Genomic DNA, 21,882 nt, shown 5'->3' with positions numbered 1-21,882 from the left:
GAGAGAGAGAGAGAGAGAGAGAGAGAGAAACTCCATAAATGTCATTTCATATTCTAAGCAATTTGCTATAGGCAACAACACCATTACTTTGTACAAATAAATTTACATAAATCATTATTAGAATGTTCTATCTTGGCAACACTATTTGGTTCCCAGAGCACACATTAAATGCATGCTTATAGTGGAATATTTTAAAGTTATTTCTATATTGTTTATGAGACAAGATTAGAAATTTCTACCTAATTTGTCTTTTAGAACGGGAGGTCCTTCTTTTTCTTTGTGCATCTACAAAGCCCATGTGTGATTTTCTGGGGTGGGTTTCTTGAAGCAAGCAATATAAGACATGTAGCTTGTTTTCTAGCTCCTGGCCATGAGTCCATGCGTTTGGTTCTGAACAAGGTGAGGCAGGACCCAGGGAAATGACCACATAGTCTTGCAAATAGACAACATTTTGTTCAACAGTATTCTACAGGCTATTTGGTCTGTGTTGACTGTGGATAGGTTTTGTTTTTTAGACAGGGTCTCGTGTAGCGCAAGCTGGCTTTGAACTTGCTGTGTAGCTAAGGAGAAGGCCCAGTCTAATGCGAGCTTCAGATTGAACCTAAGACTTCACAAGTCAGGTAGGCACTCAGTCAACCAAGCTGCATCTCCACCCCTGACCTACTTTTTCATTTTATTTATTTATCATTAAAAAAATTAAAAAAAAACCCTTGTGTATGTGTATGAACCTGCATGACGGTCTGTGCATATGTGTGCAGAAGCCAGGAAGCCAGAATAGGATATCGAGGAAACAGAACTGGAGTTATAGGCCATTATAAGCCTCCATGAAGGAGCTGTAAACCGAATCCAGGTTCCTGGAATTGGAGTTATAGGCCGTTCGTTATAAGCCTCCATGTGGGAGCTGGTACCAAATTCGGATCCAGTTCAAGAGTGGTAAGTGCTCCTTTTTGTTTGCTTGTTTTTATTTTTTTCTTCAATACAGGGTTTCTCTGTGTTGCCCAGGCTCTCCTGGAACTTTTTCTGTAGACCAAGCTGGCCTGGAACTCACAGAGATCCACCTGCCTCTGCCTACCAAGTACTAGAATTAAAGACATGCGCCACCACCACTCAGCTCCAATAAGTGCTCTTAACCATGTACTTCTCTAGCACCAACATAGCTAAACATTTGTCATTGTTGTTGCTGCTGCTGCTGTTGCTGTTGTTATTAGTGTACGCACGTGTGAGGTGAGGCAGAGTGGTTGTGCCCACAGCAGGCAGCCTGCAGGTGATGGTCACAGAACAACTTTGCAGAGTCAGGAATTTCCTTCCATCCCTCCTTGGGTTCTGGGGGTTGAATCTGGGTCATCGGGCTTACATCATTTGGCGGCAAGTGCTCTCACCCACTAAGCCATCTCGTAAGCCCCACACGATGCACTCTTTAATCTTACTCTACTACAGCCTTCCCTGGCTCAGCCAGCCAGGAAGATAGGAGCTCACAGCTGCAACTTTAACTCCAGCATCATGCAATCCTACCAGCTTGGGAAAACATTTGACAAGATGAACCAGCTTACTTGTGGTAAGCTAACAACACTTACTTGATTTAAAACCAAATATCTATTTGTTTTAAGATAAAATAGCGGGCTGGAGAGATGGCTCAGTGGTTAAGAGCATTGCCTGCTCTTCCAAAGGTCCTGAGTTCAATTCCCAGCAACCACATGGTGGCTTACAACCATCTGTAATGAGGTCTGGTGCCCTCTTCTGGCCTGCAGACATACACACAGACAGAATACTGTATACATTATAAATAAATATTTAAAAAAAAAAAAAGATAAAAGAGCTGACATCTAGTGCCAAAGAAAAAGAAAAAAAAATTCTCAAATGCAAGGTTGGCTTTAGGTTGGTGCCCATGTAGTGGAACGTTTTAGGGCACTTCAGGAAGCCTGGTGCCTTATTTGAAAACTAGACTAATAGTGCACGTAGGTTCCTGCGGTGAAATGGCTCAATGATGTATTTAGGCTTAACTGACAGTTACAGGGATGCCTGGAAAATCCAACCAGAGTATGACTGACTCAGTGTCTCTATCCAGACAGCTCCCCCACCCTCTCTTTTTTACTTCAATCGATCCCTACTTGAATCCACTCATTTCATGACCAAATTTTCTCAATGGAGGACGAGTCCCACCTCTCAAATTTTGCAAATGCGCGTGTCACACCATTGTTTAGGCCGGGAGATGGCACACTTCTGCAAAAGGTCAGAGGGTAAATATCTTATGGTGTCTGCTCTGCCAGTCCAATTTTTTTTCTTTTTTACCGTAGTGCAAAAACTGTCTTCATCATGCAGAAATGAATGAACTGAGCTGTGCTCCCAACAAAACCCTACTTAGAGACACTAACATGTCAACGCGAGCTGGCCTCGAACTAGCTATGTAGAGGAAGATGATCTTAGACTTCTGACCTCCTGCCTCCACACCCAGGTGCTGGGATTCCCGGCATGGGCCACCATACCTCTTGTTAGCAGTGTTAGGGATGGAGCTCAGGGCTTAGTGCATGCTAGGCACACATTCTATTAAGGGAGTCACACCCCCAGTCCTTCATGACATTCTTATAAGGCACAGAGTTTAGCCTGCTTCTGTTTTCTTTGGAATGATGCAAACTGTAAAAACCTCTCTTAGCTTGTCTAACCTACACCACAGTAAGCTTCCTTGGATCATAGCTGAGCAGAGGAAGGTCACTTCCTCTGGTTCAGTGAGGCAGAGAGAGGGCACAGAATCTGCTGTTTTTGCCCCTTCTCAGTCCCACTGGCTGGGGGCTTGGCCAGGGCCTGGGTCCTTGTGCACCTCAGCAGGTCCAGGGAGACCAGGGCGTTTCCGTAGAAGAACAGGCACCTTGGTTGGCAGCTTCCAGGGGCACCCTTAGGAATTCATAAGGGTAGAGAATACACCATGGCTCAATCTGGAAAACAAACAGCACTGGCAAAGAGCTGAACGCGGTCATACCTACTGTATAACCCATACAACCTGGGGCGTCTGGCTCACCATTCCTAGCTGCGGCTCTCATTTGGACCTTGAGATTGCCCCTTAGTTCAGAGTCATCTAAAGACTTCCCCCCAAGGTGTTAGAAGTTCATGTTCTTCCCTTGTATTTCCCACCCCTCCGTTTCACTTCTTAGCTCCAAATGGCACCTCTGACGGTCAGGCGCTGGCCTCGAACAGTGTCCGTTTCACCCAGGGTCTCATCAAGCTGTGGGTACCCCAAGCATTTGGGGGATGGAGGGGTGAGTTTGTGAGAGAAGAATAAATAATAATACACAAAGGCAGAGAAGCAGAGAGGCCACCATGCCAGAGCTGTGCTACGGTGGCCTCGGTCCTGGGAGAGATGATGCCAGACCAGTCCCCTCTGTCACAGGGTGGGGGTTTCCCCACGTGGCTCTACTCTAGGATCTTAAAGCAACTCAGGCCTTGAGGAGGAGCCTGACTTTGGTTGGGACAGAGAATCAGGGATGAGACAGCTCTCACTGAGGGCTCAGTTCCATCTTCCTGTTAGGTCACTCTCTTGGCTCGGCCTACCCAATAAACCCTCAGAGATGAAGCCACCTGAAACCCCCCTAGGTTCACAAATTCCTCGGTAACTATTTTAACCTCGAATCTGGAAGCCTATGGACTCCCCAAAGCAGAGCCCTACACTTAGTGCCCCCCCCACACACACACTGTTAGGAATATTTCTTAACACAAGCTCCCCACCCACACAAAAATTCCCAAATTTGCTCCAGGTTCCAAATTTGATCAAGCCAAATCAAAACAAGCTAAATGAAAAGATATCCAGGTTTAATGGGAGTTCTGGGCTCTTGGGTGGCCCCGAGGGGGAACCGGGAAGCCACGAAAATGTAACCCCTGGGAGGAAGAAAGGAAGACCACCACGTGTTCCTCTTTTTTTTGGGGGGGGGGGCGGGGAGGATCACTTAAATACCCTGGGGGAAAAAGTGGTCCTGACCCCACTCCGAGAGAGGGGTCAGGACTTGGCCTGCTGGGATTTGGAGTCCAGACCAGGCCTGGGGGCTGGGATAGGTGCAAGGGGTAGGGGCCTACGCTCCCAACTTGACACTAAGCCCCACTGCCTGCCATCCTCTCGTGATGGAGTCGTGAACCTGGCAATACCAAAAGATCTCTGCGCATAGAAAACAGCCTTGTATTTCTTCACCATCATCCATCCAAAACAGACACTCAATAAATAGTCTCCTCTGGACACAACCAACTGGCACAACATCCTAAGGATGACGACAATTATGCAAGGCATTCTGGGAAAGAAGGCAATGTGGAGGTTCTAGTTAGGTACTAGTGTGTCTCCATATGAAAATTCCCAGCAATGTTCAGGTGCCTTGGAGGCTCTATCACGCACAGTGGAATTTTAAATAAAGACATGAATCAAGATTTTTTTTCAATCTTCTTAATGCCTAAATTGGATTGGCCACATTGTCAGTCTGGTCAGCTGCATGAATTGATCATTAAGAAGGTTGGGGGAAGGGCAACAACCAAGGGGAGAAGCAATCAACTTTGTATTTGCATTTAAATACAGCTTCGGTATTTCATTGATTCCAGGCAATCTGTGAAGGTTTTGGTGGTTGGGAAAGGGCCACCAGAGTGTGATTACCTGAGTCAGAATGGGTCCAGGAAACGGAGGTCAGCATCGCTCCAGAAAGGACAGAGGTGTCCTCATAATCACTAGTGGACACTTCTAGAGGCTGCTGGAGGAGAGCAGAAGGGACACAGGGTTAGGGTAAAGCAGCAGACGACCCTCACAGACAGCACATGCCCTCTCCAGCCCGACCCTGAAAACTGACACACTTCAGTGAAAAGCCGGTCACCATAGTGCCTCTCACGTCTCACGCAGGGAAGGATGGAGTGATTTTGAAACTGCTTTCTGGGGACAAGAGGGCCCGGAGATTTGAAAATAGATGCCATTGACATTGTGAGATTATTTGGTTCACTAGAAAAGCCACCCAGACATTCCTGAGATCATTTTCCTTTACCATAGCTACTTCTAAAACACTTGTCTAAGGGCAGAGGCCACCGAGAGTTCAAGGCCATCCTCTGTCCACCCCGTGGACTCGGTGTTCAGGCTGCAAAGTCCACGGCATTGTGAGACGCAGTCTCTCTAGTTCCAGGGCTAAGGACTACGTTACTTAACTCACAAGTTAGTGGGTCACGGCTAAAAACACTGGACAACAGAAAAGTTGGCACATGAGGCAGACTGCATAATGATATCTGCTGGAAGATAATTTTTGGCATTGAAGGCCTTAAGAATGACAAATCAATAGATTCTCTAAGAAAAGAAAGCTATTATCCTGTTGGGGTTGGTGTATGTTAGGAAATGGTGGTTACAGCGGTGGCTCTCAAACAGGCCCTTGGATCAGCAGCAGCTGAGGTCTTTGCTCCAGGTTCCACAGACCTGGACTTCTGGGGCACAGGACAGGGCTTCCACGAGCCCTCGAGGGCCTCTGCTCTCAGATCATCGTTCACTCATATAAAGGCATTGATCTAGTCGTAAAACAAAACTTTCCCTACTCGATTTCATGCTTAAAACATAATTAAAGGCAGAACACTGAGGAGGGACTGGAGAGGGAGGAAGAAGAAAGGGTAGGAGGTTCTTCGAAATACATAACCCACGTGGGAAGACACAAGCATGGCACCCCCAGAATGTATTTCTGTTGGGTAGAGGGCTCCGGGGAAGACATCTGTTTCCAGTTGGGGTTAGGATTGATCATTAAGACAACGACAATAATAACTGAACCTTAAGATTTAGAAGGGGGTTGGGTGGCAGGGGATGGTTCAGAGGGCTGATGAGCCACTGTTTGAGTCTGGGGCCCTGAGTTCAGGTAAAGAGCTAGGATCTGTGTAAAAAGAAGGAAGCAGTGGTGGGCATCTGTGCTCCCAGCATGCCTAAGACATGGAAGCAGGAGAGCAGAGCTCTCCAGCAGCTCTTAGGCTGGGGAGACCGTAGTGGGCAGCACAGCAGCAGAAACAAGAGGGAGCCTGCCTTAGGGCAGCTGGGTGATGGTATCCCAGGCCTTTAGTCCCAGCACTCGGGAGGCAGAGGCAGGAGGATCTGTTGTGAGTTCGAGGCCAGCCTGGTCTACATTTTGAGTTCCAGGACAGGGCTACACAGTAAAAACCTAACTCAAAACAAACAAACAGAGGTGAAAGGCAAGAACCAATTCCAGAAAAATGTTCTCTGACTCATGCATCCGGCACACACTCCTGTACATACATACACCTATGCATGCATACACACACACACACACACACACACACACACACACATCAGATAAATAGTTTTTGAACTATTAGAATCAGGGTGCTGGGTTGTTAGCGCAGTGGGTAGAGTGTTTGCCTGGGAAACTGTGTAAAACCAGACGTGGTGGCCCACACCTGCAATCCTAGCACTCAGGAAGTCGACATAAGAAGATCAGAATTTGAAGGTCATCCTTGGCTATAGATCAAGTTGTAGGCTAGCCTGGAATATAGGAGACCCTGTCTCAAACAAATAAATTGACTAAATTAAAAGAAAAAAAAACTAGATTGGGACAGGTCAAAGCAAGCAACGCTCTAACTTGAGTCTTATTTGAGAGACAGAGGAACCGGGTTTGGCTGATGTGAGAAACTTGATGGTCTGAGTGAGTCAAGGTCAATCCCAGATACTGAGAGGTCAAAGGGACCATGGCTTCTGACTGCTGTGCAAAGGCTACTCAGCCTATACCCTGCACTTGGAAATCCACATCCTTTGAACACGACACTTAGAGATTTCTGCACCCAGTTTACTTTTTAGATTTTACTTTTTATATTTGTTATTTTGCATTTTCCACAGGGAAGACTCTCAGCTGCTTCAAGGATTTGCAACTCACGGTCTGCCCAGGGGGAAGAATGCAAAAGAAAATGTTACAGCGAGCACAACAATCTGGATGTCACTGCAGCCCTGGGCGTTTCTGCAAAGGGGCAAAATATATTAGCACACCTCAAAGCCCTGACACTTTCTTGGTTTTAACATTCATGATAAGACATCTCAGATTGACTGTGGTGTGCCATATGTCTTCCCAAAAGCAAAACTATATCCAGCCTCTCCAATTGGAGAAATGGGACTTGGATGCCCAGTACTGTTCTTGCTTCTAGGACATGGATGTAAGTAGAAGGTGTCATGTCTTCATTTCTTGATGTTGTTATTAAGGGTGGGACCTTGATGTCACACCAAGGCTTCCCCTGAAATTTCAAAATCAGAATTAACAATATCTTCTTCTTGCCCATTACAGTTTGTCCTTCGAGACATGCAAATGGCTATGGGCAAGATCTGATCCCTTAAGCCTCACTTTTAATTTTTATATAAAAGAGCATTATGAAGGATGTGGTGGCTTACTCTTATAATTCTAGGAGGCTGAGGCAGAAGGATTGGCAGATAAAGCACTTGTCACCCAAGCCTGACACATTCAATCTTGAGAGCCTACACAGAATAGCCAGCTGTGGTCACATAGGCCTATGAGGCCAGCACCCTTGCAGGGAGATGGGAAGGCACTGAGTCAGCAGTCGGCAGTCAGCTGCAGAAACAAGGTGGAAGGAGAGAACTGACTCCCAGGAAGTTGCCCTCCGACCTCTAGATATGTCCTGTGACATACATATATGCCCAACAAACAACTTTTTTTTAAAAAAAGAAAAAAGAGAGACACTGACCTGCCCCGCCTTTGTTCAAATTGAGATAAGAAAACAGAGATTGAGTTGTGGGTGGTGCATAGCACACAATCTCACACAGACACGTGGAATTCTACTCTTTATTGAGACCTTGGGTATTAATTAACGACGTGGTATTATACTAGTCTTTGAAAATATAAAGCTCGAATCTTCCATATGCCCCCAAGACTCTTTAAATGTTTGCAGATAAAGCAGATCCGAGGAACAGACTCGGCACCAACCATGCCATTCCCCCTAGAAACATTTCAAGGTAAATTCTTCCCTAGGAATTTTTTTCTCCCAACTAACATTATCCCTCTGACCACAGCCAAGTATCCAGTTATCTTTCAGCAGCTCCTGAGAGCACAGCTCAGCCTTCAGCAACAGCGACATATACGATGGTGATAATTTATCGCCTCTGCAGGAGTTTGGTCCCAGATGGACCATTTACTAATTTATTTCCATATGTAACTGACAGAGAGATTAATCAGGCTTCCAACTCAGAAACCTGAATTGTGCTCTATTCCCTGAACAGGCTAACTCTGGACAAGAGGAAACTCACGTTTACACAGAGCATTTTCCTTAAAAGCTGTTGATACATACCTGCACACACACACACACACACACACACACACACACCTTTCCCAAGGCAGCTCGCTCCTGTTCGCCTGTATGGGCTTCACAGGGCAGCAAAGTCTGATGTAACTACGGGCAGACATGAGCCCAGAAACAAACCAAATGCCACAATCAGCCCCAGTGGCAACCTTGTGTCCCTCCCTGTTTGCAAGGTCTGGGTCTCAGATTTCTGAAACTGAAAACCTCTTTTTGCCATGACACTGTGCCCAGCTGGTTGGCACAGCTGTGCCCGGGCTCTGGGAAGTATGAGTTTTCTTTTTTCCACTCTTTTTAAGGGTCTGAACTTGACCAAACCCTACAGCTGCTGTGTCCTTATGGAGGGGACAGCTAAGGACTGTTGACTGTTCCCCTTGGCTCATTTCTGTTGTTTTTAATTTTTAACCTAACGATACCAGCCTTCAGCACAGAGCTGACTAATGTTATAACTGGATGACAGTGTTTGCAGAGGGAGCCAATCCGGATGCAGAAATCACTCGCAGTGCATGATAGGACCCAAGCCACATTTTCGAAGGCTCCACAGATAGAACCTTGTCAGCTGGGCTCTGATGAACCCTGCCACTGGGGAAAAGTCCCTTACCGCCTTGGCTGAATATTCTTTCCTCTGCTTCTGGCATGGTGACACCTACTTATAACCCCAGGACTTAGAGACAGAGGCAGGAAGATCATCTGGTTAAGATCAGTCTGGGCAACACAGTGAGTCACTACTCCAGCAAAAAAGAAAGAAGAAGGAGAAGGAGAAGGAGAAGGAGAAGGAGAAGGAGAAGCAGAAGAAAATAATGTTCTCTGCTCTCATCGGAGGAATGTTGTCCTATGAAGGCCTTTTATCTCTATAGTCTTAGGATTTTATGAAAAGGAGAGAAACAACCAGCCACTTGTTACTATGTTTAGCTGGTGCCAAGCAGTAGGGAATTCGTAATTATCTGAACTTGAACAAATGGGTCCAGATGCTTGGTGCTGAGGCTGAGGGAGCCTCGGTGTTCAGCATGCTCTCTTTGATCAAAGAACACGAGCACATGGAGATGGTCTCACGAAGCACGGCTTTAAGTTGTAAGAACTCAGTTCAATGCAAAAGTTTGAAATACGGATCTAGGCACTGCAAAACCTGCCAGCGTAAGTTAAGGCAGGGCTTTCTATAGGCTATAATGGAAGGGCCTGATGCTGTTGGGGTTGAATGCACAATGTCCCCCACAGGTGCATGTGTTTGACCATTTGGTCCCCAGCTGTTGGTGCTCTTCGGAGAGGGTATAGTACTCTTAGGAGTGGGGCGTAGACGGAGGAAGTGGTCGCTGGGAAGTAAAGGGGAGACTTGAGATCAGTAGCCCATTCCTGCGTGTAGCCCGCTCTTGCTTCCTCTTTCAGGAAGATGTTCGCAGATGAGGGGTCCAAGTAGTAGTTTTCACTACCTTGGAACCACCTGCCTTCATGTCTTGCCCGCCACGATGGGCTATAGCTTGTCAAACAATGAGCCGAAATACATTTCCTTTAAGTTCCTTCTTGCTGGGCACCTGGTACCCACGAAGAGAAAAGTAATGCATTCAGAAATCTTTCTAGCCGAGCGGTGGTAGCACATGTCTTTAATCCCAGCACTCGGGAGGCAGAGGCAGGTGGATCTCTGTGAGTTCGAGGCCAGCCCCGTCTATAAGAGCCAGGACAGGACAGGCTCTAACGCCACAGAGAAATCCTGTCTTGGATGGTGGGGTAGATTTCTGTGTTACTCAGGATAACCTTGAACTTCTGATTGTCCTGCCTCCTGAGAACCGTGAGCTGGGGATTACAGGCAGTATCACTATGCCTGGTATGTGTCTCCACATTCTTATGAAAGAGTTAGAACAAAGTGACATAGATTTTTTTTTTAAATTTCTATACTACATAAATATTTCCAGGTGATTTAAAAATAAAGTAACCATGCCGCATGCTAGACGGGTCTGCTCTCTTCCTCCCAAACAAAAACTGAGCTGGTCATCCCAAGTTATTCTCCGAGACTTTGTTCATCTGCAACCTCTGAGTCGCAGTGACTGAAGGCAAGGTTTCCAGGACCCCTCACACCAAAGGCAGAACCTCACGTGACCTATCAGACCAACGGCATTCAGTCCCTCTGGCGAGTGGTGTCCTGCACCTATCACAAGGAGATGGTTCAAGACCCAGTGCCTGGTAAATCAGCCTCTAGTCAGCGCCCTAGCCAGGCGGTGTGGCAAGCCTCGACTTCAGCGAGAGTGTGAGCGGGCAGAAGGCTCTCCTGCAAGAGCTAACCTGCCTGGGCTGTGAATCACCGTGGAAAAGTTTCCCCATGAAAGACACAAACTTCCCTTCCTACTCGGGGTTGCTGAGACTGTGCATGAGCACACACAGCTTTAGTGCTCATTCTATCCAGAAGCCTAAGCCAGTGAGGCCTGTCCCTCTGTTCACTAGGATGCTGCTCATTCCTGGCTTCAAATCCCTAGTTTGTAATTCAAAACCTGTCCCAGCTCTCCACAAGCCCAGGTGTTCAGAAGCTTGGAACCCCCCAGAGGTGGTCTCTTAGCATCTATTCAAATAATTACTAAGAGGGGAAACAGGCAGTAGGGGCTGTAGATCATTTCCTGGGAACACAAAAAGAAGAGTCTCATATAGACCCAACACATCAATGTTTTACTTTTTTAAAAAAGCCCACCTCAGGTCAGAATACTAACCTTCAAATGAATACATTATCTCGCATGACCGTCCTGTTTTGCTTTCTCTCCACTGATGCAGGATTAATAAAACTACACTATAAGGTAAATGCGAGTTTAAGCAGAATAACAAGCACGGAGGAAAATATTTTGACATCAAAAATTCAGTATAAATTAGCTATAACGTACTTGAAAGCTCCTGTAACCATAACGTGCACACTGAAATCCATTAACCTAACACCTGGGCTGCTATTCAAAAGTAGGTTTCCGGCGATGTAAATAAATGGCCATTCCAACACTCCTCCTAAATTACCGTACAATTTGGTCGCAGAGTCGGCAGGCTCACAAAGTCTCTCATCTGTGCTCGGCTGCTCTCTAGCCGACACCGAAGTCATCTCAGGCTACAATGTGGCAGCAGAAGCCAGCAAAAGGAACCAAGAAGTAACGGGGAATGTCAAAGGCAAGCCAGGATCATCCAGGGAGGAACAAGGATATTTTATATAAGCACTCTGGAAAGACAATGGAGCCCCAACCTTCCTTTAACTGCACCTCTAATTAGCTGTCCTGCTCCCCACCTGATCATTTATTTTTACATAAAAGCAATTTCCACAACCAGACGTTCCAAGACCTCAGTTGCTATAAACTCAGCAGCTGCTAAAATTCTGTCATCCATCGGATCTGCTTAAAGACTCAGCTATTTCCAAACAAGCCTGTCACTCTTGCCCCAATGTCACCCTCCCTCCAGAGTATTCGCCTCGGTGTCCACATCCTTCTGCACCATCCACCCAAGCCATTGCCTTACCTCTGTAACTCACATTTGTTTCCTTGGATGGTATTTGCCCAAGCAAGGGCAATTGTTTGACTGGGATTCTGCAACTTTCAACTTTGCCGTTGTCGCGCCAGAAGGAGACGCCGTAACCCCTGACACACTGCTCAGCTGAGCTCTACGTGTCTGAATCCACCCCTATATTTTAAATTCTTTTACACTTCCTTAATATAGTGCGTGCCGCCTGTCCGCCGATGCGATATCAGAAACCTGCAAGCTACTATTTCTGCAACTGTGTCACTGTAGATAGTCTGAAACATGTACGTAGCTGTTGCCATGGAAACAAACACAGCTAGGGTAGAGTGCCACGCTGTGTTAATTCCTTCACCCATGAACCCCAGGGGAATGCTAACATTCATCTTCTTTCTCCTGCCGTCTCACACCGCTTTAATATATTTTTTTTCGGCATTATCAAATGATGTACTAAACACACACAGCACACCTGGAAATACGGGTGGCTGAAACGAGCCGTGGGACCAACCCAGCCTGCTGGGTGTCTGCCGAAGGTGGTGCCGCTTTTCCCTTGCTTCTCCTGGGAGGATAAGGGAACTTTCTTTTTTCTTTTTTCTTTTCTTTTCTTTTATTTTTTTTGGTTTTTCGAGATAGGGTTTCTCTGTATCTTTGGAGCCTGTCCTGGAACTAGCTCTTGTAGACCAGGCTGGTCTCGAACTCACAGAGATCCGCCTGTCTTTTTTCTTTTATAATGACGCGGGGGTGAGTCTCTTGTTTCACCTAAAAACGGTGACCGAGGGACTGCACTGGAATGAAGATATCACCAGATTCGCCTGTCCGGTCAGTTCGGTGACAGGTGGAGGCATACCTCACAAACTTTCTTTCCATTCCCCCCCCCCCCCCGCCCCCAGCATCAGGGATTGACCTCCGGGGCTGTGTACACACACACACACTCTACCCCTGAGCTACATCCCCAGCTCCGAGACCTTGCAAACTTTCTGAAGTAGATTCAAAAGAAGAGTGACACCCCTTGACTAAATCTGTACAGTCAGGCTCTAGGTCCCATCGTTCTCATTAGGCAAAAGCAGACACTCTTGACAATGACTTCATTAGTTCCCGTGAGTCTTTGTTCCCAAATCCGGGCAAGAAGGTACGAGAGCTACTGACGATGTGAAGAGCTGGAACCCTGTCACCCAAACGACGGGCTGGGATGGTCCTGGAATCGGAGAGTTCTCTTATTTGCTTCGGGTTCAGATCCCTGTCCTTATCAATGCTCAGACCCGTGGAGAAAAAGTCAAACACTTTCATTACACCTAGAAGCCAAAATGGACACGGGGCCGCCATCCTATTATTCAAATGGGCCAGTTGCTTTAAATATTGGGGTTATTCTCATCACGGTAGACAAAAATAAGCTGTTGAAAATCTTAATTACATCCTATCCCTTGGGCTAGTTAATAATATTCAATCTAGATGAAAATGGCCACATTTTAGATTTGCATGCTGATGCGCCTCACTTGAATACCATTTCCTCACTAAACAATCAACGGGAGGCTGTAAGAGCGCAGCTCCCTGACCCTGAACTGGCATATTTGAAAGAAACCACTACTTTATCGGCAGGGATTATGGTAAAATGGTCCCATAAAAGATGAGCAAATTTTCCCATTACTTCCCTAAATTGAATCATTCTTGGCTGTTTACTATGATAATAATGATCAACTCATCCCTAAGATAAAAAGCGAAGCAGAAAACAGATACATACACCTCACCAGTTAAGGGAGTATGTCACTTTTAAAAAGCAATCTTCAAATGATGTTGGGAAGAAGGGCGTGGGGAGACAGCTCACTGGGTAAAAGCACTTTCTACATGAGCCCGGAAACCTGAATCTGAGCCCCTGAGTGCACAGAGAAAGACAGATGGGAGAGCTCACATCTGTAAGTGAGATGGCAGGCAGAAACAGAAAAACCAGCCAGACACTCACAGCCCAGCTGGCCTGGAGGACATGGTGAAATGGCAGAAACAAGAGAAATCCTACCTCCAAACAAGGTAGAAGTCACGAATCAACAGCCCTGTCCTCTGACCTCCAGGCAACTTCTGTCCCTGTTCCTCTGACCTCAGCAAGCATCTTTGTCTAGGATACCCTAGGTGACCATGAACTAGTTCGATCTTCTCTGACCTAATCAAATGCTCTCTCCCTGGTCATGCAGAGCCCCAAGTGCAGAAACCAGGCAGTTGGTGCTGAAAGACTTAGAACAGCCACAGGAACACTCTTTATGGGGGGAGAGATGAAATGGTTTGGGGTTATGGGCATCAGATGAAATGGTTTGGGGTCACCTGGGGCTGGTGGTTAAGGTTCAGCTCTTCTTGGCCCTTACTCACCCATTCTCATCACCTAAGGGTTGGGGAAGAGGGCTCAGCTATTGGCTGAGTACAGCACTCCTCGACCTAAGCAAGTCAGCTTCTATTAGCTCTCAACTTCAATCCCCTTCTTTCCCAGGAGTCCCAGTCTGCGAACCAACACCAGTCCTCAGAGAGGGCCTTGGGGGCCCATGGAACCGTGAAGACAAAGGGAGGGCTGACAACAAGCAACAGTGAAGAATCAGTCAGGCTCCCAAAGGGATGTCATTCTAGGTTTATATTGTAGACCAGTGGCTCTCAACCTTCCTAATGCTGCAGCCCTTTAAGACAGCTCCTCATGTATGGTGACCGCCAACCATCAAGTTATTTTTGTTGCTACTTCATAACTGTAATTTTGCTACTGTTATGAATTGTGTTGTAAATATCTAATGTGCAACCCTGTGAAAAAGTTGCTAAGACTCCCCTAAAGGAGTCGCAATCCACAAGGTGCAAACCACTGAAATAGACTATGTCAGAAACTTTTAAAGACTGAGTAAGATTTCCTCATACGGACATACCACATTTTGCTTACTAATTCATCTGTCAGTAGACATTAGGCTGCTCCCCCATTCTCACTATTATGGACCATGCTGGTATGCATATGGCTATGCAAATATCTTCCTCAGACCCTGCTTTCAGTTCTTTGGGATACATAATAGAAATAAGATTGATATAGTAAATCTATTGCTAATTTTTCGAGCAGTGACAGCTATGCCATTTTATAACCCCCATCAACAATGCATAAGGGCTCTCTAATCTGGCCGTGCCCCCACCAGTATTTGAGAGTATATGGAGTTGTTTTATTTTGTTCCATTAATAGTAGCTACCCTAATGGGGTTAGGTAGCATTAAGAGTTTTGATTTGCATTTCCCCGTTTGTGCCTTTTCACGTAAAATATTGGCTATTTACACATCTCAGAAGAACTGTCTGCTCATGCACTAGGTCCATATTTTTATATGTATGTGTTATGTCTGTGCATACCATGGCTCACATGTGTAGGTCAGAGGACAACATGTGGGAGTTATGGGTCTTGGGGGAGAAAACTATGTGGACCTGGGGATTGAACTCAATTCATCAGGCTTGCTGGCAGATGCCTCTCCCCATGGAATGATCTCACTAAGCACTAGTCCCGCTTTTTGAATCAGGTAATTTGCTGTGGTTGCCGAGTTTGGAGAGCTCTCTATGTATTCTGGGTATTTCCCTCTCTTCCTATGCTCCGCAGGTATGTCCCGTCCCGTGGGTAACTTCTAACTCGGTTGCTTTTTTACTATACTCATGGCCACCAGACCCCAAAAAACCCGTTTCCTTATGAATGGGGTTAATCACTTCCTCTTCCTATACTGCCCTGGGCATCAACTACCAGCTGGATTTGGCCATGGCATCTTTGTGTGGCAAGCATTCTTCCTAGAAGGTCACAGAGCTGTTTCTGGGTCAGTCAGTCCATGAAGCAGCAGAGTTACGGTTATGGGTAATATTCCGGGAAGAAACACGCGATACTGGTGTCTTCACAAAGATCCCCCAATCTAGGTCAGTCTCTGGATCCTCCATGACAACAGAGTGCAGAAAAGAATCACGAGTCAGGCTCTCGAGTCAGCCTGTTACAAAGACGGCTCAGGACTTGGCTGGATCATGAACCTCTCCACACTGACAGAGACTGAGGGGTGTTCCCAGAATCTATAAAATAGCAAGGGGTGCGGAAGAGTCGCTCTGAGGGACAGCGCCACACAAGGTGACTTCTTAGTCCTCCCTTTTACACTATCCTTTTCCCAGGGTTTCTCTCATTCTTCGCTGGCTGCCAGGATCTCAGCTGCCCTTGTCGTGTGCAGAGTGGCCTGGCTCCCATGGTTCTCTCCTCTTCTGATCCACACCTAATATGCCAGGGGCTGAGAAACCAAATAATGGAGCTGATTAGAATTCTGTCAGAAAAAAAAAATATGAATCTGGGCCTGAGAAGTGTCTCTGTGCATATGAGTGGAGACTTTTGGCTGCTGCCAACACTAGGTCATTAGCCTAAAGCCAGCTCTTACTATGAAATCAGCCAGCATTTTTTTTTTTTAAATTTTATTTTTGAGACAGGGCTTTTTGGTGTAGCCCTGGTCGTCCTGGAACTCATTCTGTAGACCAGGCTGGTTTTGAACTTGGAGCTGGTCTTTCTCTGCCTCCCAAGTGCTGGGATTAAAGGCATATGCCACCACTGCCTGGCAAAATTGGGCTGGACTTTTAAGCCTTTGGATGGTCTCTAGTTTGGATGGTCTGCCGTTGGTTTTGGTTTGTTTGTTTGTTTGTTTTTCTCCTCTTGTCTCTTTGGCATTTGTAGGCATGCCAGGTTGTTTTCAAATTTCAGTTTTTGTTTAAAATTTGAGCTAAATTCATTTTTTTCCTTAGATAATACCAACAGTGCAAGCACAACCACTCACACTGAAAGTGGATTTCCAGTGAATTGCTTCATAAGCAAACCCAAACGACAGCTGCTTTTGAGTGATCCGTTACACCTCATTTTTATTGTGGGGATTGTGAAAACTGTCACGAAGAGTGAAACTTAGTCTCACGAGGACACACAGCCTCTTGTGTCATGTCTTTCCTCTTGTTTGGTGGCAGCACGGGACAGTCACAGCTGCAGTTCTGGCCGCCACTAGGGAGGTCACGTTGCTTCCTGTGGCCATTTCTTTTCAGCGTGAAGGCAACTTACGGAGAGGGCCAGGCAGCGAGCCACCGGCAAGCTCACAACGCAAACCAACTGTGTTAGTTAGACCACTTGCGAGCTGTCCTATTTATTAATTTATGGTTTCTGAAGCTTTTATGGATGGGATTTTGTGTGTGTGCAAGCACACAAGCGCATGCGTATGTGTACGTACGGTTGTCCTTGCGGCACTGTCCATATTGAGTCTTTGAGCAAAGGTCTCGCGCTGGGATCTAGGGCTCACTGATTTGGTTAGCCTGGATGGCTGCCAGGCCTTAGAGATCCCCCTGTCTCCTCTCTCTAGTGGTGGGAATCCTAAGAGCAGGCCACCATTTCTGTCATTTTACATGGGTGCTGGAGATAAACTCAGGTCATCATACGTGTGCAGCAAGCACCTTATCAAATAAAATGTCTCCCACAGGTGCCTGGGAGATGTTTTAATAGAGGCCAAATAGCACCAGCTCAAATCACAATGTTTGCATGATTACTTCTGGCACATGAGCCCCGCTGGATGGGCAGTCTCAGGGATGTAGGACACTAGGACAAGGAAGGTATCAAGGAGTTTCTGCTTTGCAGAGGTACTAACCCCCTGGCCATCTCCCATATCCACATGGTTACAGGTAGATTGTGCGGAGCAACCTGGTTCCCATAGTTCCCTCCTGTATGTCAGGGCTGGTCCTTGGTCTCATTAAAAGCAGGATGGAAAGAGAATGTGAACAACTTGCCCCTTCAAGGTGTAATCCAGAGGCTGTGCCCATGTCTCCATGTCCATCTATCATGTAGGAAGTCAAATCTCTTTGGCGTTACCTGTGGTCGGCCACTTAAAGCTCACGGGTTCTGCTAGTGAAAAGAGAAGGCAGAGGCTGCACACAGGGAACAACTAGCAGTAAGTACACTAAGTATGTGCTTCAAAGCTAGAATGAGGGCTGGGGACGGAGCTCAGTGGGTGGAACGCTTGCCTAGCATGCAGAATGCCCTGGGCTCCACCCTCAGCTTTGCGTAAACTAGGCGTGGTGGGGCACACCTGCAATCCCAGTACTAGAGAGGTGGAGAAAGGAGTATCAGAAGAGTCCAAGCTCCTCTTTGAGTACATCGTGAATTCAAGACCAGCCTGGAGCGTATGAGAGTCTGTCTCAAAAACAAACAAACAAACAAATAAAAGTCCACAGAGACAATGAGCACCGCATTCAGGAGCACAAGGAGAACCGGCCATGGGGGCAGGAGACTGCAGGGATTGGTGGTCGTATTTTCCCATGTTTTACTTTCTAACAGTATTTGAGGCAGAGGCTGGAAAGAAGGCTCCGGGTATAAGCTCACTCACTGCTCTAGCAGAGGACCCCGGGCTCGGTTCCCACATGACAGGTCACAACTTTCTGTACCCTCTTCTAGCCTCTTCGGGCACCGCACAAGTACATGGTTCACAGACATATGTTCAGGTACAACACGCACACACAGAAACTAAAAATACACCTTCAAAACTATTTGCGGCGAGCATAGCAGCAAGTCGAGCTTTGACAAAGTTGCATGGCAGAGACATGCATGCTCTGCCTCTTCTCTGTCAGAAAGATCACATTTTAAAACGGAGCAAAATTCCGCATTATCTCAACTGCCCTCCTGCAACTCAGTACACTGCCAAAATATATTCCATCAACTGGAAACGCACATCCTGCTAAGAACTCTGAAATGAGTGCCTCTGATTCCTTAACAGCTCTATGTCTTCGGCAGTACTCAAGTCTGCTACATATTACAACAGGCAAAGACTTAGATTCGAAGTCACTGTATCGATAATATATGCAAACACACGAGCATGGAGAGGGGACCTGAGGACAGCAATGCCCCACAAGAGAGCATCCCAAGGTCTAAGAAACACTCTGAGCTGCCAGTGACCTGATGAAACCTTCCCCGGGTCCAGCTTGCAGTCAAGGTGGTTACATTTACTGTGTCCATGCCTCTGGCCGAGGTCATTCTAAATAGACTCATTCAGGCTCACTTCCTCTGAACCTTAGGAAAATTCATCCGATAAAAGCTTCCTTTTATTCCTTCTAAAATGCTCAGAAATCTACCCAGCATGATGGTTGCTCTTCATTGTCAATTTGACTGGATTTAGAATCACCATGGAAACACACATCTGGGCATATAGCGTCTGAGGGTATTTCCAGAAAGGTTTAACGGAGAAGGGATGACCTACCCTGAATAAGGGTGGCACTACTCCATGGGCTGGGGTCCCAGACTGACTAATACTGGGGTCTCAGACCGAATAAAAAGGAGAAAGAAGGCCGAGCACCGGCACCCATCTCTCTGTATGTTGACTACAGATGCGGTGTGACCAGTTGCTTCACATTCCTGCTGCCACAATCAAACCTGTGCGTGCCCTCATGCCTTCCCCAGTATAATGGACTGGACTCTCAAACCATGCGCTGCAATAAAACTTTCTTTCCTTAAGTTACTTTCACGAGGTATTTTGTCAAGAGACAAGGAAAGCAATTAATACAGCCAGCAAGAAACAAAATTAAGCAACCCACAAATGAAGCCCAACCTCCAGTAGCAAAAAAAAAAAAAAAAAAAAAAAAAAAAGAGTTGCAGCCCTGGAGGTGGTGGTACACACTTTTAATCCCAGCACTCAGGAGGCAGAGGTAGGCAGGATCTCTGAGTTCTAGGTCAGCCTGGTCTACAGAGTGAGTTCCAGGACAGCCAGAGTTACATTAGAGAAACCCTGTCTCGAAAAACCAAAAAAATGAAGAAGTTGTATTTCTAGAGCCAAATTTGAGTAGGCTGAGAGGGTGTGGCATGATACCACCCTCTAGGAACACATGGTTGTTCCCTTACCCATCAGCTCAGCCACGGTCCTGCCCATCAGAGGAGACCACCAAGACAGCCAGTATTCTCTTTCCTTTCATGGCTGACATGTGCGTCCCTGGGTCTGCCTTATGGAAATTAGCTAAGACAGTAACACCATCTCTTTAATATTATCTCTTTAATATTATCAAAATGTAAATGGATCATGATGATTAAAAATAAAGGAAAGATGGAACGAAGGAAGAAAGGGAGGGAGGGAGGGAGGGAGGGAGGAAGGAAAAGAAAGAAATCCATACAGCCAGTTTCAATCTGCACACAGAACACCATTTCTTTAAAACAACAACATTTATGAACGTTTTCTTCATCTCTCACATTCAGTTAGTATACAGTTGGCATTTTCAAAATGCAAACCTGATGTGGTTTTGGAATTCGTTGAAGCACATTGGAAGGCATCTGAGTGGCGGGGTGCTGGCGGGGGGGGGGTCTAGTCATATGCTGCTAGTGCACGGATTTGAATATGTGAAAGGTAATCTAGAAAAGAGATGGCTTCCAGTTCTTATCGACAGCGGTCATTCATAGCAACCACACGTCTTAGCGACCGAGCCGCTTCCCCGTGTGTGAGACAATTGCAGGAGGAAGTCAGAGGTTGGCCTTCCATCACAGCCTGCCTAGTTCAAGCGTGAGTCTCACCAAGACACTGGACAGATAACTGGGCAGTTCTCTTGGTCACTGCTGAGGGAGGGATAGTGTCTCTGGCCACACTGGGTGATTCACATAGAAGAGATTTTTCTCAATCATCTTCAAGTTTGGTGAACATAGAGGAAAAGCTGCAGGACCACTCACAATGGCTGCCTCCAAAAAGACCAACAATACTGTGAAATCAATCATCTCTCCTATCACGCCCATCGGATTCGCTGCTTGCTGCTTTCTGTTTATCTGAACAGCCACAAAGGAAATGAACAGAGCCGAGCCCAAGGCAGGGACTCTTCCCCCTGACTCTGACACTTGTTTGCACCCTGAGAGGGATGGGAGGAACCCCTGAAACAGAGCTAAGACGGTTCCCTGACAGAGCTCATCAGCCTTGTCATTCTGTCCCCGGGCCAGGCTTCTAACTGGGTCATTCCGTCAGAGAACACACAAAAGAATGTGGTCGGGTGCACAGCTAATCCGTTTCCGTGCTTGCAGAGGACACTGACTCACAGGAGAGCAAACTCCATGGCATTATGCTGGCTCACTAACCAAGCCACACGTCAGAGACCCAAACCAACAAGTACAGGCTGGCAACATCACCAAAATGCGTCCAAACACTGAGCACTTCACCTCCTATGCTTTGGGAAAGGAAGTGGATGCAGACTCGTGACAGAGGCGAGCAACCTGACCACCATGTTGACGAGGAGGAAGAATGTGCCATAGTATTGGCTTTGGATCTGATTTGGCCACAGTTCTCAGTGGACAAACACCTCCATCCCCGAAGTATGAGCGAGAACAATTCCAGGACCACGGCTCTACGCGAGAAAGCCGGCGTGTCTGTTTTGGTCCTGTCTAGCCACCAACGGTTACTACACTGCTTCTCTTGACCCCAGTTCACATCCTGAAACTAACCAGAACCTCATGTCTGGAAGGAGTCTGGGAGCTGTGGTTTCTCAGAGACCCTCTTCCTGGTGTGTCACTTTCCCAAGATGATACATAAGAATCCTGCCACTCCTACCAAAGCATTCTCTTTCCAATAGCTCTGTAGCCAGGAGTCCATGTCACTTCTTGGGCCCCCATTAGTCCAGCTCCTGACCCAGAGCCCCTCTCTTGGAGACAGCACCCCAGCGCTCCAAGAGCCCTGAAGCAGACAAATGAGCTTGTGGTTGAACACGTACTTCCTTGCCAGGACAGCAGCCTCAGATCTGGAATGGTCTCCTTCTGAGGCAGTGAAACACAACATAAGGTGTGGGGAAGACGTGTGATACATGAATTAGCTTCCTGCAGGGTTTCGGCACGCTGGGTTGTGATAGCCAGATCTCTTCTCTGCAGCCCCACAGAGCACGGCCAAGGCTGTCCTTGCTGTGTGTTTGGTGTGTTTGCTGGTGTCTGGGTCACCTAACCAAACCCAGCCCCCGAATCCATCTGCCTCAAGCAGCCTGGGCAGTGGCTGGTGCAGCAGCCGGCGAGGTGACCCCAGAAGGCCTCCCCGAAAAGCACAGTGATGAGACACTGGAGCATACCAGACCATAGCCAGCTCCTGTGGAATTCAGGGTGGTAAGGTAAGAAGC

The 21,882-nt window shown here is 46.9% G+C and overlaps 1 protein-coding gene across 3 annotated transcripts in view; it reads right to left on the bottom strand.

Annotated features, from left to right (window-relative positions):
- Nucleotides 1-21,882, bottom strand: part of Foxn3 (forkhead box N3) — a 375,166-nt gene that overhangs the window by 266,421 nt on the left and 86,863 nt on the right. For 2 of the 3 annotated variants that reach the window (XM_041633433.1, XM_041633435.1), the window contains exon 2: nucleotides 4,625-4,718. The exons of the other annotated variant lie outside the window; for it this stretch is intronic. The gene's annotated coding sequence lies outside the window, so the exon portion shown is untranslated. The remainder of the gene's footprint in view (nucleotides 1-4,624; nucleotides 4,719-21,882) is intronic. 3 annotated transcript variants of the gene reach the window in all.

This window comes from Microtus oregoni, unplaced genomic scaffold (assembly GCF_018167655.1).
Source record: "Microtus oregoni isolate MIOR12 unplaced genomic scaffold, Mior012 000043F_ref0000047, whole genome shotgun sequence".
NCBI classification, from domain to species: Eukaryota; Metazoa; Chordata; class Mammalia; order Rodentia; family Cricetidae; genus Microtus; species Microtus oregoni.
Note: the sequence above shows the minus strand (reverse complement) of the source record. Positions and strands in the feature narration are given on the sequence as shown.